The 16,498-nt window shown below is 38.8% G+C and overlaps 1 protein-coding gene across 8 annotated transcripts in view; it reads right to left on the bottom strand.

Annotated features, from left to right (window-relative positions):
• DLGAP2 (DLG associated protein 2) overlaps positions 1-16,498 on the bottom strand; it is a 459,270-nt gene that overhangs the window by 336,344 nt on the left and 106,428 nt on the right. Inside the window, exon 1 of one of the 8 annotated variants that reach the window (XM_010406520.4) lies at positions 3,015-3,296. The exons of 6 other annotated variants lie outside the window; for them this stretch is intronic. The gene's annotated coding sequence lies outside the window, so the exon portion shown is untranslated. Of the gene's footprint in view, positions 1-3,014; positions 3,297-16,498 lie in introns of those variants that run through there. One more of the 8 variants, XM_010406530.3, reaches the window with a different exon arrangement.

Below are 16,498 nucleotides of genomic sequence, written 5' to 3' on the forward strand. Positions count from 1 at the left end.
CATGGATGGAGAAAAAGCTCATTGGAGTCAAAGGAGGGCCCCAGTGGACTCTCACATGTGTTTGCAAATACATACATGTACAATGACACTGAATATGTGCAAACACCTATGGGAAGAGCTGAGTATCAATCAAACAAAAACATCAGAGCTAACCTCCAAGAGGCTCTAGTGATTAGTAATCACTTATGGTCAAAGACATTCCCACCTTGCAAGGTCAGCTTCATCCCTTGGCTTCAGACCCAGAACAGACCAGTCCTCAAGCGAGTCCTGCCTCTTTGCAGTGTTTGGCATTGCAGTGTCCAGCACTGATTTAAATCCATGTCTCAAAAAACAGTGTCCTAGGTGGTCACAGAAACTGCACAATTAGTGTACCTCTGAAACATATGCCACAGCCCCAGGCTTTACCTGGGTGGTCCAAAACTGAAGAAAATACAGGTGAGATATAGACCTCAGACTTCCATTATTGCAATAAGCTTTTGGAGGCAGTCTTTTTATGAAAACATTAATTAATCTAAATGGATAAAAGAGAACAACAGCTTAGGTCAAGATACAGTGCTCAGAAAGGTGAATAAAATATGGAGGGAGTAGCATACTGAGAAAGATGGAGAAGAGGGCCTGTGTTAAAGAAGTGGATAGGGCAGAGATCATTCACAAAAATTGAACAGCCCTCTCTGTGTGTCAGGAACACATATGACACACAAAATCCTAACAATTTTTTATATTTGGAATGGCTTAACCCTCTCTTGCTCCACCTGAAAATGGAAAAATATATGAACAGTGACTTCCGGAGACTGAACTACACAAGTATCCATGAGTGTGATGCCAAAACTTCAAATGTCAAAATCGGAACAAGACTGAGACTATTTCAGTCATTGTAGATCAATGTTCCTGGTCTAAATTAGTCAGCTGCCTGTTATGCAAGATCATCCTCCCTGCTAGTCATTCTCACAGGGTATTTACAGAACACTACATGGGAATGGTGAGAATCTGAGTGAAGGTACTACCAGGAGGAGGCTACTTAAAAAAGAATATACTGCATAGATTTTCAGGCAGGCATTTAAGTAGACATTTCTATAAAGCATTTGCTTTTTCCCTTTGCATTATATATGCACACCTATATACATGCATACACACATGCATACACCATGTTTTCATGTCATTGCAGGTAATGTGGGAAGGAAGGCATACATAAATTTGTTTTAAAAATTTTTTCTAAAGCATGAAATACTTCTGCTACTTCTGGATATCACAGGCTTATTTGGAAATAGCTTTCAAAATGCAGCCTTTGGAGAAAAGTATTTCACAAATCAAAGTGATTCTCTCAAAGCTTGTTTTGCCATGATCGCATTTACTGGAGTAGGAGGAAGAGGAAAATTTTGTTTTATATGATCCCAGTGGATTCAAATCTTCCCTTTTCCGGATATTTGATTCAGTGTCCTGAACTAGTTGTAAAACATCTTCTTAAAAAGTACAATATACACAAGATATTTCAGCACAATGATCAGCTGCTCTTCTCCTTCCTTTCTATCTTACACTCTCATTTCCTTACCCTCACTGGTTGGGGTTGCAATATAGTTTCATCTGTATGAGATAATTTCTGCCTGCTTAACTAATGCTAAAAGACTCCTTTTTGGAAAAATACAGAACAAGCAAAGTGATCATAAGGTGGACTAGCTAAAAAAATCTCACTGAATAGCCTTTTGCTGTTTGCATCATATGACAGGATTGCTCTGTGTGCAGAGTTATCTCAATTACTGTTCTATGAATACAGTCAAAAAGAAGGCGGGGGAAAAAAGTCAACTAATGTTCCAATTTTTAACTATTATTTTTACTGTAGGTTTTCATTTTTATTTAAGAAGTATAGTACATGAATTAAAAGACGCCTGATTGATTTTGTTAACACAGAATATAACCCAATTGCACAGATTCAGGGTCCATCTTATTTGCTGAAGCCGGGGATAGAGACCCGGAATTGTTGAACCAAGCCAAGAGTTAGGCTACTTTTGTTTGATAAATAGCATTTTTTTCAATAGCACTTGACCAAAAATGCAGGAGCTTCAGCAAAGCCCGCCAAACTCCGAATGGACTGTCTGATGATTTGGCACAACTTGAGATAGTGCTGAAAGCAAGTACAGCCAAATTAGTACTTGCATTCAGTTAAAATGAAATGGACTATAATATAAATAGATCAAAATTGGGCCCAGATCCTGTAATTCACTATGCAGGCAGACTGTCAAGTGCAGAATCAGCACTTTGGTGAGCAGAAATCTAATGAGGAAAAGCTCTAAAATGCCGGAAAGAATTATTACAAGAAGAACTATTTAAATCCTCCACATAACTAGAAACACTTGCTAAATACCACAGATATTAAGAAACGAGCTAAGATCAATTACTTTGAACCTGTAAATGAGTCTTTAAATGTAGTGAAAATAATTTCATGCAACAATGTGTCAAGCCAGTTTGGAAAAAAGCGCTAAAAAAACCTTGATGACTGTGTTCATCCACAGCAGAGCAAGTGTATAATAGTTACTAAGCAGTCCTGAGCACAACAGAAGTGACACAGATTTTGGAAGAAGATTAAAGATGAGAGAGAAGGAGTGAAAGGTTAAACATACAAATCCCACAAAGAAAGGAATCTTTAAATGCTGGGCTTTTATGAGAATTGCAGCCTACAGTGCAGTTCCTCTGCTTCATGTTTGCTCTGAATTAGAAATAAATAAATAAATAAAGAGAAGCAGTTTAGTATTCTTAATGAACCAGTTGTATAGAGAATTCTATTTACATTAACATGATAGATTGCATCACATTATATAAATAAAGCCTTATGCTGTGACACAAGGATCTGCTAGGAAAGTCAGAAATTCAATAGACAGAAAGGCTGTGAAAAATCTGCAAACCTGAACACCGAGGAGAAAAATGAAACAAAGGAAACAGAACATGTTTCTAGACACTTTATGGGTAAAAATAAGTACAAATAATAAAGGTACAACAACAACAACAACAGAAAGCCTTACCATGATGTTTGCACAACTGTGTGTCTGTAGCCCATGCTATAAATGTGGATACCTTCTATTTCCATCAACTCAGCCCCTCTAGTGGTCAGTACCTGAAGATCTTGCCTTCATGAGGGACACATCTATCCGTATGTACCATTTGCTGTTGCTCCTGTATCTTGACAGATATTTTTTTCTTAATTGTGTAATTTTTTCTGGAGATATAACTTGTCACTTTTTATTAGCATTTTTGTCAGTGCTGCTGCTACATGCATACATTTAATTGCTAAGCAACAAAGGGTAAGCTCTGCACAGCACATTCTATTACAGCATTCCCTGTGCCATGCATTGTTACTAATGCACTTATATAATAGGAAATGCAAAAAAAAAAAAAAAAAGGTAAAAATATTTCTGTTTCCATAGCATCTAGAAGCCACAATCTGAAATCAGGCTCCATCATGTTAGCCACCAGGAAGAAAGATAACAGCTGAAGATGAGGGCAAGTGGACCAATAAAAAGTGGACAAAATTTAAAAGCAGAAATGAGTTTCAGTGTTTCCAAAGAAGAATAAGCTAAGTCTAAAGCTCAGAGGTGACTACCCACCTACACCTAGTCATAATTCTCAGACATTATGGAACTATCACTGTGGCTAAAATACTTGAGGCTTTTGCAAGTGTGGTGGCCTCAATGTGGCAAGCATTACCAGTTTTCAAAAGTTTATCAGTTTGAAAGAGATACATCTGCATTGCATCAAGAAATACTCTCTTTCTCATTCTCTTTAAGTTGTAAAAAAACCAGGGCAGGCAGTATTTTCTCACCAAATGTTACAGTTCACTGTCTGCTCTTCATATCGAAATGTATATTTGCCTCTGTCATTGAAGGCTGCTGTCTCCAAAATCTGAGTTTGGCATTAACAAGGACTACTTGAGTCTATCACACAGGGACTGCAACTCTATCTTTCCTTTGTTGAAGTGCAGGTGTGTTTACCAAAGAGTTGTCTTTACACCTGAGATGTACAAGGACAGTGGTCCTTCCTTGCTCTTGGTGTGATTACCAGCCATTTTGCAGTCAGCACTGCATTTCTAGGTAGTGCCATATCTGCACTGTTCATCAAGAAGAGCTGCTTGGAAAACGAAGCCATGATTGTGTAGGTGTACAGACTTGCACAACCACATACAACTATTTTTATTTCTGCAGTTAGATTCAGGTATTGGCCCTGACTCCCTCTGTGTCTTTTTGGCATTTCCAAAGTAGCCCAAATGGAGCAAAGAGCTAGATGGGGAGACCTGGTAAAATCCTCCCAAACTTTACTTCAGGATACTATATACCAGGAATTATAGCAGGTATACTTTAAGACAGGCTTCTAGGCTATTAGCCTCAGAGATCAAGAGGAGTGCTAGGAAAAGAGGTAGTTACTTTTGAATTATGAACAGTCATGTGCACGGTCCTGCCCAATAGTGTTACTATTTCCTCTGGGTTCCAATATTCCAAACTGAAATTCCCTAATAGCTAATGTGTCCTGTCTCTTTTGGTGGGACTGAAACAAGGGCTGTAGTGTTCTGGGCACAACATCTTTTACACTCCCATGGGAAGACCAAGCAGAATTGTTCTGAATGAACCACAGCAGGAGACCACAAAGAACGTTATCAAATTCCTAAACTAATTAAGTACATCAGTACTTAATCATACAAAATGCTTCTGCATTAAGCTGCTCAACATATTAATTGCTTAACCCCTGAAATATCATTGTGAATATATGCTTTTTATTGCTATTTCATAGGAGGGGAGATGGATGCTTGGAGAGGCTATATATTTCCAAGAGCTATAGTCAAATCCATCCACATATAGACCTTGCTGGAAACCCTAGGTAAGGACAGCTGTGACAAGTCCTGCTCCAGCAGAGCATTCTTAGTTCAGAATCCCGTACAATTCTTATTTGGAAAAGACCCACAAGGATCATCGAGTCCAGTTCTTAAGTGAATGGGCCACACAGGGACTGAACCCACAACCTTGGAGCTATTAGCTCCAGGCTCTAACCAACTGAGCTAATCCCAGTTCACATTCTGTAGCATCTTGAACCAGAACAGATGCCAGGGAACCAGCTGCCAACTGGAAGACCCTGTTCTTGCCTCCTGGGTGACTTTGTGAGATAAATACAGAAGAAGATTACAGAATTTCTCGCTATGAAAGAGCTCAGTGATTTCCTTAGGACCCAGAGTCCTACAGTATCTCAGCTAAGGATTCAACAGAAGGTAGCACAGAAAACAAGTCTCACATCACTGGCTTCCAGGATAGAAATTTTAAAAGCCCATCAAATGAGGTAAATTAATGGCATACTACATTATACTTGTGTGCTGATAACAGTAAGAATTTAATCTTTTTCCTACTATATAACTTCCTAGCATTCAAAAACTCCTAAATGAACAGGTGTGCTTCTACATTTCCTAACACAGAGCTCATTTCTGGATCCTCACGTTGAACATTAATATTTTCTTCTGCTTAGCTCAGGACAGCAGAATGACCTTTTTTACTTGATTTTCCCTAACCATCAGTCTGAACACCAAACACATCTGGGCCTAACATAGCCTTCTTGAATTCATTTACACAAACTCATAAAACTTTCTGGGTTCAACTGTTAGTGATGATTCCAGTGTGACTGTGAAGCATTAGATACACAACACAGTCTCTGAATGTGAACTGCAGTGACAACATGTGCAATATAGCCAACAGGGAGGGAAAAGAAAGGCTATATATGACCATCTTAATGGTCACACATTTTACAGAACAGGGTTCTAACAAATGCTTTGTTCCCCCATTTTTATAATTGCCCTTTCATGCCTCCAAAGAATTGCAGGCATAATCTGTTTGGCTTCGAGGAGGAAGTATACAGGTTATGTGCAAAGTATACAGGTTCTTAGTTACAAGCTTGTGTTTTACAACTCCTTTAACTTTTGGTCAGCTCTGTATTGGTCACACAGTTGGACTAGGTAATCATTGTAGGTCCTTTTCAATTAAAATAATCTATTCTTCTGTTCCATTCTATTCCACTCCATTCCATTCCACAGTGCTGTTCACAGCAGCCACAGACCCCAGGGCAGGTAGGGTGGTGCCCAGTGCAGCTGGAGGCTGGGCATCTGCAGCAGCTGTGGACTAATGGCATTCAAAAAAGGGCTTTTTTTCCCCTACAGAGCCCCATTAAAGAGTACATCTACTTACAATAAAAATGAAAGGGATAGTAAGCCTGCACTTTGCAGACTCTTAGAACTCTTTTATCAAAAAGAGCAATCACAGCAGCAGTAGCCTTTGTTCATACTTCCCAAATCATGAGGGTTAATGGGGTCACCCTTCTAAACGAGGTGGCAAGACAAGACTGGACTCAGAAAACAATCTTTTCCTGAAAATAATAAAACTCTATAGACTTCTCTCTTTTAGAAAGGTATATTTCACGGACTAGATGCATCTTGAGTAGACCACCAGAAACAGGATAATCTTCAGCCCATACTAAGCTAAATATATATGTGTTCCTAACTCAAAACAACTTTAAAGATGTGTCACAGAAGACTGAGTCCAAGCCAAAATAGAACTGTGGATTAAAAAGACATTTTCAAAAGGTGTGTATGTAAAAGGCTCAAAGATACTTCTCAGTTCAGGAAACAAAGCTTGCATTCTGGTTGCTTTTTTCCTTTGCAGAGAGATCATTCAACAAAAGCCAAAACTAAACATTCACTGAGAACATAAGGAGCACCCAATGGGGTCCTTCCTCAATTGCAGTGGTTTAGGCATATTTAACATCAACAGTTTCCAGGTTTTTTTCTGAGCTATTACTTTCACTTTTTCTATATCCACCATTTTTGTGACGTTTGTCTTTAACCCAATCTGCTAACACATGTAATTAGTGTGCCCACCACTGTGGGGCAAGAATTTTATCCAGCAGCCAAATAAGGAGCTGAGTAGTAACTGTGAACTTTATTGTTGCAATATTAATAATTTAAATCTTCTATAAAACAGTTTGCTAGGGATGGGCATGAGGGAGCAAAACATTATAGTTAGTTTAGTACCTCGGAGTGATGAACAGTAGAGCACATCTTCAAGCATCTCCAAATCAATGCTTTCTTGCTTGTAAGGCAGAGGCAGGAATTTTTTATTCACAAGATTTCAGAAATGGCTAAATGCAGCTCAAATGACAAAACTTTTAGAATATGTAGTTTACTTAAGCTTTGAACATGATAGAATCTGTTGAGATTTCCACATCAGAAAAAAAAGGGATCTTCAGCTTCTAAAGTAGTGAGGTGTAGTCAATCTCTACTGTATTCTAAATTTTGCTCTCATTATAGTAACTGAAAAATCCTTCTCAATTCCAAACATTTCCATCAGTTCAAAGTGGGGTGGAAGCGGAGGACATCCTACAAAATCTGTATCAATAATTTGAGGGTGAGGGGACAACAGTAAAATTCTAGGAATGATTCAAATCTCAGACTAATATCTCTCTGCATGGATGCAACAAATATTTGATGAACTTTTATCGTTCTGTAGAAAGAGCTTTTTGACATATGTCAGTGAAAGAGGTCTTAGTCTGCTGGTTTCATTTGCTCATGCCAACAAGAACAAAACACCAAAACAGAAAAATACTAATTTTCATTGGTCTTTATTAAGATAGTTGTATTTGCACATCCAGGACCAAACTGAAAGGCTCTCATCTACATTTTCCAGAGGAAAAAAGATGGGAAGATGTAAGTGTTAAGACTGTTTTGAATGTAGAATTCTATTGTCTGTAGCTGTTGCCATCTACCAGCTCTTATGTTCATGCCAGACATTTGACAAATTTGCTTGTCTTTGTTTAGTCCAAATTAGTTCTGCAGGGGATAAAAGACAGGAGATCTTTTGGAGAAAAAGAAATAATTTGAAACTTTCAGATATTGAAAATCAGACTGATTTTCTTCAGAAAGAATACTCACTATGATGAAGAAGGCCATCACTCATTTTCTAAAATAATTAAGGCATGGGATGAGGTGTACTTTGATTTCCTGATTATAATAAAAGTGGGAATAGTTTTTTACTGTATGTAATGTGAAGAAGAAAACAGTGATGTTCTACTGGCATGCAAAGAAAGTGTATCTGAAATAGCACTGTATTATGTACAACAGAAAATTAAGTATAGCAGGATTATGCAATATGCTGCCCCTCACCAACACTGGTAAACATCAAATGTTTTCATAAATGGAACAATAGCATCCATTATGTTGTCTCAGAACACATATGCTTCATAATTAACATTATTAGAAGAGGAAAAGTCTGTTCTGTAAAAGCAGAGCAGTTAAGTGATGCTCATAATCCCTATCATGCAGTCCATTAACCTCAGAAATTTTAAGTAGCTTCGTAGTCATCCATGGCATTTCAGATTTCTCACAGCTTCAAATCTGTGGGCAGCTTCACAAGCTTTTTGTAAAGTTTCTCATGACTAGGACATCTGTAAAATTCCCTCCAGACCTTTCTTCAATTCATCTTGTTTTAAGCAGTCAGTACTTGACATATCTGAATAAAGATAAAGGTACATCCCTAAAAACATGCTCTACTGAACGCAATATCTTTTTTTAAAAGACTTATTGGTAATTTTACGTGCTATAAGATATTAAAAGCATTCTGTTTCTTAATCTTACCTTTTTCTTCCTATTTCAGTGTGAGCTTTTGAAGAGCAGTATTCCCAGATGAGACTCATAGTAAGGAGTCAAAATAATCAGATATAAATCTTCTGCCTTTTACAAATTAATCCACCATTCAACACAGGTGTCCTCACTATTTATGTGAAATAAATCATTTATTTTAGTCAGATGAAAAATTGCAACACTGCCTAACATGTTGCTTAGAGACAACTGACAAATTTTCTTCCTAGATGTGTACTTGGGAAATATGAAAGGGTATAACTGGGATGCTAAATTTTGGCATAGTGTTTTTTTTGTTAATTCCTTTAGTCCACAGAGGGAAGAAATTGGTTCACCTTTGTTAATTCTGATCTCATTAAACTGGCCTTCTTTTTCTACAAGGAATTGATTCAGTACTCAAGGCAATAATAATAACACCTTTAGTCTACCCCTCACAAATGTACTTGTAGTCCTGACTCCTTGACAAAAATACTTCTGTACTTCTGATATATGAGATGGGCCTAGCTGAAGAAACATATGAGGATTATGTTAGAGACATTCAGAGATTTGCCTGCAGAGAAGAGGATGTCATCTCTTCCTCTCTGGCTGGCAGCACTAAATAATGTTGCACTACTTAATGTAAGATAGTATGAAAAAGATATTTAGATACTCAGAGCATGCTAATGACTGAAAAAACAGATGCACAATACGCTGGATAGTATATCTCAGGGCATCCATTCAATTGTTTTAGTACTAGAGGAGAAGAAGCAATATATGCACCCTCTCAGAAGTCAAATCCTACATAACTTGCAATTCACCTTGTGTGATGAAGAATCTACATGTAGAGCTTCCAAATGGCACATGGGTGGACAGCTTTAGCTGCTCAGGATTATCCATAAAAAGACCCATGTCTGAGCTGCTGAGTTGGTTTGGGGTTTTGAATCTAATGCTTCAAATTACAGAATTTTTAAGGACTACATGTATTTGCAGTCTTATGAGCAGGGAGGAAAAAAAATCAACCAGATTTGTGATCTGAATACAAGGGAAAGGTAGTTGCTTTAGATCTTGTGTTGTACTGCACAACTAAATTTGCTAAACTCAAACTATATTTTCAGTGCCTCATTGGTATCAGGGCAGTTCTGATCTCCCAACTCCTGGTGGCCATAGGCAGCAATCATACTGAATGGCTTGTGTGCTTCAATACTGCCATGCCAAACCCTGCTATGCCAGCATGAAACTCCTTTTGGCCTCACAGATTTCCTACTCTATGTATTGGCCCAAGTTTAAGACCACTTTTTGGCAGAGCAGAACCCTAAGTCTCCAGGGATTTCCAGAAAAGGACTCTCTGGAAGGTGATCAAGCTGCTGTGTCCCTGGCAGTGCGGCAGAGCCCATGGAGCCCCCAGAAGGGCAGGAGAAGGCTGCAGCACCCCCTCCGCTTCCTGCAGCTCCCACAGGCGCCTCAGCTCCGCTCCACAGCCCACGGGGACGCTCTGAGTCACAGCTCACAACGTAAAAGCTCCATCTGCAAGAGGGTTCCTTCTCTGCAAGCAATGGGAGATGATACTCTGACTAGGGAAAAAAAATGACAGAATGTGGCATTCATCTGAAGAATGATGCTGTACCAATGTCCCACATCCTCAGTCAACTCGACAGTTGACTTAAACTTGTCCAAATGGGGGGTGGAAGTTCGTATTTGCTTGACATGCAAGAGAAAACACTTCAATTTAAAGATAAATAACATATATAAAAACTTCTTTCTTTTTTCTTTTTTTTTTTAATGTATACCAGTGCTATGAGTCACCTTTTTTTTTCCCAAAGAGAACTGTAAACTAACTAAACACTAAGTATATGTTTAGTAAAACAGAATATCCAAATTTGTTAGATACACATTCTAAAGGTCATGTTCTGTAATATCACACTGATCTCCACCTGATTAAATTACCTACTGCTCCAAATTTAATGAGAGACTGAAAAGTCTCAGTGGTAATTGGGATAGACGATCCTTTAAAGAGAGAAAGTGAGTGGGTAGTTAGTTGAAGCACAGAAGAATGCTTATTAATGTGGAGGTGGAAGAAGTCCTTTCTGAGCAAAACAATTGAAGACTATTTTATTTGGAAAACACTGAATTTTTATTTGTGTTGCTTCGTTGAAGTCCTGGATACAGTATCAATTCTCTAACGTGGTAGAAAAAATGAACAAAAAATCCAACAACCAATAATCCAGCAGTCTCTCTTCTGCCTACAATTGTATACTGTATGGTAAATTTAACGTTTCCAAATTTTTCAGTATAAAATTTGCCATTATTTTCAGGAACTCTCTAAGTGATTTGTTCCTTGCTCTGTTTTTCTAAAAAGTTTTTTATGCCAAACAAAGCCATTGTTAGGAAATCCAAGTACACAGAAAGATAAAAAGACAAAGACAATAACAACTATCTGACTGAAAATTACAGAACTACTACATTAGGAAATAAGGAATAATTTAATCTTCATTAATATAAGTTCCCTTAAAGATACTAAGTATTCTTTATGTTCTTGCAGTAAGATTATGAAAATGTTTTACTGTGGGTTTGAAATGGCACTAAAGTAAACTGCTGTTAAATATGTCACTCATATGCTCAATATGCTCATCAGGAACACAGTGATAAAGGGGCAGTTCTTATAAAAATGACTCTGTTTTTAAAATCATAATCAGATCTTTTTCTATCTAAAAGATCGGGTCCATTTCAAATAAGTATTATTTAAAGGAAATCACATGAACTGTGTTATATAAAAGATCAAGCAAGGAAATTGCAATAGATATTCTGGGTTCATAATCAACAGAATTACTGATATTTTTATGTCTTTAAGCCTGAAATTCTACTCCTATTTTACTCTGACTGAAAAATGCATATCAGATTCCAGACTGACTTTTTTGAAGTTAGAATTTGCCATGAAAGCAATGTTTAAATTTTTATATATATATATATATATATATACACATATATATTAAAAATAAAAAAGGAAACACTTAAGCCACTGCTTTAAAATATCATTAAAAAGTGGTAATTCAGTGGTTCTGAGTTAAAGGGAAAAAATAACAAGAAAAATCTTTTAACTCTGTTTTAGTTCTGTGAAATTACTAGTCCAGCTGTCAGGAGCTATGACAATGACAAGTCTGGGATCCTCAGGTCCCAGACAGGAGGATTGCACAAGTCCTCCAGCATAAAAGCTCTTTCAGAAGCCATATTTGATGTTCCTTGTCCATTCTGTTCCAGGAGCATGTCAAAATACAGATGAATGTGGTTCAAGACTGGGGTTAAAATCTGTCTTCAAGCAGATGACTGTAGTTTGTTGCTCAGTTGAAAGGTTGACTTGTTTTCTAGTTCCCAATTTTCTTTGCTTTCAGAGCAGGTATTTTATTTAGAGTCATATCTGGCTGGGTGAAAAGGACAGACATCAACTACTTGGTATAAAATGCCTGACAAGGTACTTGGGAGAGTAGCAAAATGTACAAAACAACAGCAAACTCAAGCTATAAGCAGCAGAAGAGATTGAAGCATGAGCAACCACCAGCATGAGCAACCTGGCCTCTTCCCAAGCTGCCAGGAGAAATGAACTTCAGTAAAAAGTTTTTCCCTCTTTAAGAGAAAGCAACTGTTGGTTCAGGCAATTCCCACCAGGTCTATTATTATTTACAATGGAGGCAGACATCACTCTTGGCTCTAGCTCAAGGATAATAGGGAGAGGAGGAGAGCTCCAACAACTTTCAGAAGAGAAGAGGCGTAACTCTTCACAGCACATTCTTGGGTGCAATGAGAAGGGATTTCATTGCTAATTATGGCTTATTAGTGCTATTGCATTTTAAGTTATCACAGAAGGGGTTCGGGTTAGAAAGTACATTAGTATTTTGAAAATATTCTGACTTACCTTTCCCTGAAGAGACTAAAGTCCTTTTGCCACAAAACAAAATTACCTTTCTCTAGCCAAATGGTGATAGCCTATCTCCACAGGCATAGATAAGTTACCCCAGTCCCTGATAAGAGGTCTGCTCTACCCTCAGACTGAGAAATTTCACGCAGAAAGGCTACCCTCACACCAGCTCATGTCCTGTGATAGGTACAAGAGGCACAGCAGAACAAGATCTGCGCAGGTGAGAGGTTCACAGAGTTGGCATAACCTGCATGGGAACTGCATCCATCAATAATTCAAGTCAACACTTCAGCTCTTCTAACTTCAGGAAGGGTCACATAGCACCTGCTTCCTGGTCATGCCTGGAGGCAAGGTAGTGAGATGGCACCAGCTGGGGGCTTCTGCTGATGCTTGGAACATATCATGGCCTCACTCCAACAAAAAGGAAGCATGATACGTTAATTATCCCTTTACCTCACCATATGCTCTTGACAAGTGAGGGGTTTTGGACCTGTTTGAATGTGGTTATGTAATTATGACTGAACTCTATTCTGAGGTAGAGGAAGCTTGGAGAGGTGCCTCCTCCCTCTCCCTTAAGCATGGGACAGTGAGGAGCACCCATGGCTGAGACAGCTTTTTGTCTTTAAGTCTCTCCTCATTTTACAGACTTTGAGGAAAAAGAAGAATCTACTGATGTTTCTTCTGTAACTGAATTCTCAAGCCTATGTTTACCAGATGGTTTTCAATTCCGGGAGGAGGGAAGGAAAAAAAAGAAAGCATAACTAAAAAGAGAGAAAGAACAGAGATTGTAAAAGCTAGCCTAAATGCTTGAGTCATAATATTTCTAGGACTGTTTCCATTGCCCAGATTCCAGTGGCATTATAAGATCACCATTTAGTAATCAAGTCTGCAAATCACTGTCTTGAAGAAAGACAATCCTGGACAGAATAGAGAGAGGAGAAGCAGGTAAGAGCAAGACAGTTACAATTACTAAACCAGACAGTGGTTATTCATTTCATCTCTAAAGAGAAAACGTATTTTATTATTCACTCTGTCTAAACTCTGTTCTGCAAGCCTGGTTCTTTTATACATTGAAGACTGCATTACTGAGGTACGAAATGAATATAAATAACATTTACATTCAACTCATAGTTTGTAAGTCAAAAGGCTTAAGAATGCCAAGTAGATAAATCCAAACAAACCTAATTTCACATTTAGTGATAGTGAGATACAGGAATAATAAAGCATGACAATATAACAGTGGAAAGGAAAAAAAAAAAATCCCTGCACCATGTTGGGTTTCATTTTATTCTCTGAGAGGTACACATTGCAATTAATTGTGCAGGCTATATACTAAACATGAACACTTAGTCATGGAAATCACTGTCAGTTAATTGATTACTGTCAAGAATCTGCTCATCACAGAACTTGTTTCTTCTTCATCCACTTTAACAAAACTGAATATTAATGCACAACAAAAATAGTAGTCTATGCATGCAAAACTTATGTGTTTCACTGAAGACACCCCCACTTCCTCCTACCAAACAGCTGTGTACAATAGTATATTCCAAAAAAATTTCTTTAATGCTAGAACACCAAAGAATAGGTGAGGTAAAAGGAAGTCTTTTTGTCAAATGCCTTTTTTAGTAAAGGCACTTGCATGTATTTTTATTTACAAATTTAAAAGTCGGTATCATATTACATAACTTCTTTCAGGCCAGAATTATTTTACAATTAAGCTACCATCTGAATGAGTCTTTAAAGAATTATTGGCACTTTCTACTCCATCTATTGGTGAAATATATAGAAGCAACAGAAGAGATCTGACTAGGAAAGTATGCATTATGGATAGACATACAAACCTGTTATTAATCAACTATTCATGAGTACAGCCGGAGCAGAGACACATTGAGAAGTGCACTTTCAGTCCAAATAGGAATAGTAAATCTCCAAATGGATATCTAAGCTAAGAACGATATCTAAAAGCATCTATCTTGTTGGTAGCACCAAATAAAGTATGTAGTATCTTGCTATGTGCAAAGACATGGTCTGAAATGCAAGGCTTCTGACAGTTCTGTTATGGAGAAAACTTACATGATGGTGATATATCTCTTGTCTCAATGTCCTAAATTTAAGCCCACAAGCTCATGCTAATGTCTTCATCCATTTCAGCCTGTAGGGAATTTGCACAAGATGGCATTCACCAAATAGGGGTAATTTGAGTGCTACAATGGGTGGTTCTGGGATGATTTATTTCAGGGCAGGTTCTTCATACAGCGCAAACTGCAACTGCTTAGTGGCGTACTGCAGAGCCTCCTGGCTGGAAGCACATGCAATGACCAGGCATGTAGAATGAGCACCAGTTTTCTTTCATACTACAGGAAGTCAATACATGATGACCAAGTGGTATTCTCACAAATTTGATCCATTTTTACTAATAAAATATTCTTGGTGATTCTTCTTTAGATTGCGCCCTGGGCCTTCTCTTTGCTTATTTACCTGTTTGTTGTGCAGTGTCCTGAGTGTGTACATACTGCTTACCCATCTATCACTAACTTTAAATCAGCTTCCTCAGGAACTTACAGAAGCCATTTCCTTACTGAAGGACAGTGGAGCTGTGGCTAACACCCCTGAATGAAATGGCATTGCACTGGAACTTTAGATACAAGATAATCATTATTTGTCTGTACAGAACTAAAGAAAACAAATAGGATTTTCCAATTTTTGATTTTAAAAAAGCTTTGGTCCCAAAGCTTTGCTTCAAGAAAAAGGTGGCTGAAAGCAGTACAGTGATTGCTAAAGCCCTTGCATCATTGAGCAGTGGCAGAATTGAGTATCTTCCCCTTGGACCACTACAATGAACTCATCATACTTCAGCAAGGGGTTCACAATGACCCATTCAATGCAGACAGCAGTCAAGCTCTCCTGGCAAGCACTGTTCAAGATGACACAGAAGGTAGGTCAGGTTGGGGCTTGCACCTTACTTTAACATACAGCAGAGGGAAGAGGCAGAGATGAGAAAAAATAGGGTAGAGGGAACCTGTCCTGTATTTTTTAAAGAAAAGAGTCAACATGTTTCCCATGGGCTGGGCATAAATGGAACAGTGTGCTCTGTTGCTAGCCAGGAAACAGATAAAGTTGCATGGAATGCCAGAAAGAAGAGCCTGTTGGAGATACTTGTTCATCTTGACAGTTGCACAGACAAGTGGAAAACCTCATATGAGAACTACTCCTAAAAGGAAGCTGTGGGTTTCTCCACACAGACTTCCCACATACTGGTGTTTCCCAGGGCGCAGTGTTGGGGCCAGCCCTGTTTAATATCTTTATCAATGAACTGGATGAGGGGATTGACGCTTCCTCAGACAGTTTACAGATCACACCAAGTTTGGCAGCCTTGTTGATCTGCTGGAGAGTAAGAAGGCTCTGCTGAGGGATCTGGACAGTCTGGATCAATGGCTGAGGCCAATTCTATGAGGTTCAACAAAACCAAGTGCCAGGTCCTGCCCTTAGGTTACAAAAACCCCAGGCAGGGCTACAGGCTGGGGGCAGAGCGGCTGGAAAGATGCCCTGTGGGAAAGGACCTGGGGATGCTGGCTAACCACAGCTAAACGTGAGCCAGTGTGTGCCCAGGTGGCCAGGAAGGCCAATGGCATCCTGGCCTGTATCAGCAACAGTGTGGCCAGAAGGACCAAGGCAGTGACTGTTCCCCCTGTACTCGGCAGTGGTGAGGCTGCATCTCAAATCCTGTGTCCAGTTCTGGGCTCCTCACTACAAGAAGGACATTGAGGGGCAGGGGCTTGTCCAGAGAAGGGCAATGGAGCTGGTGAAGGGTCTGGAGCACAAATCCTGTGAGGCGCAGCTGAGGGAGCTGAGATCATTTAATCTGGAGAACAGGAGGTTCAAAGGGGTCCTCATCAGTCTCTACAACTGCCTGAAAGGAGGGTGTAGAGAGGTGGGGGTCAGTCTCTTCTCCCAAG

Source organism: Corvus cornix, chromosome 3, assembly GCF_000738735.6.
Source record: "Corvus cornix cornix isolate S_Up_H32 chromosome 3, ASM73873v5, whole genome shotgun sequence".
NCBI lineage: Eukaryota > Metazoa > Chordata > Aves > Passeriformes > Corvidae > Corvus > Corvus cornix.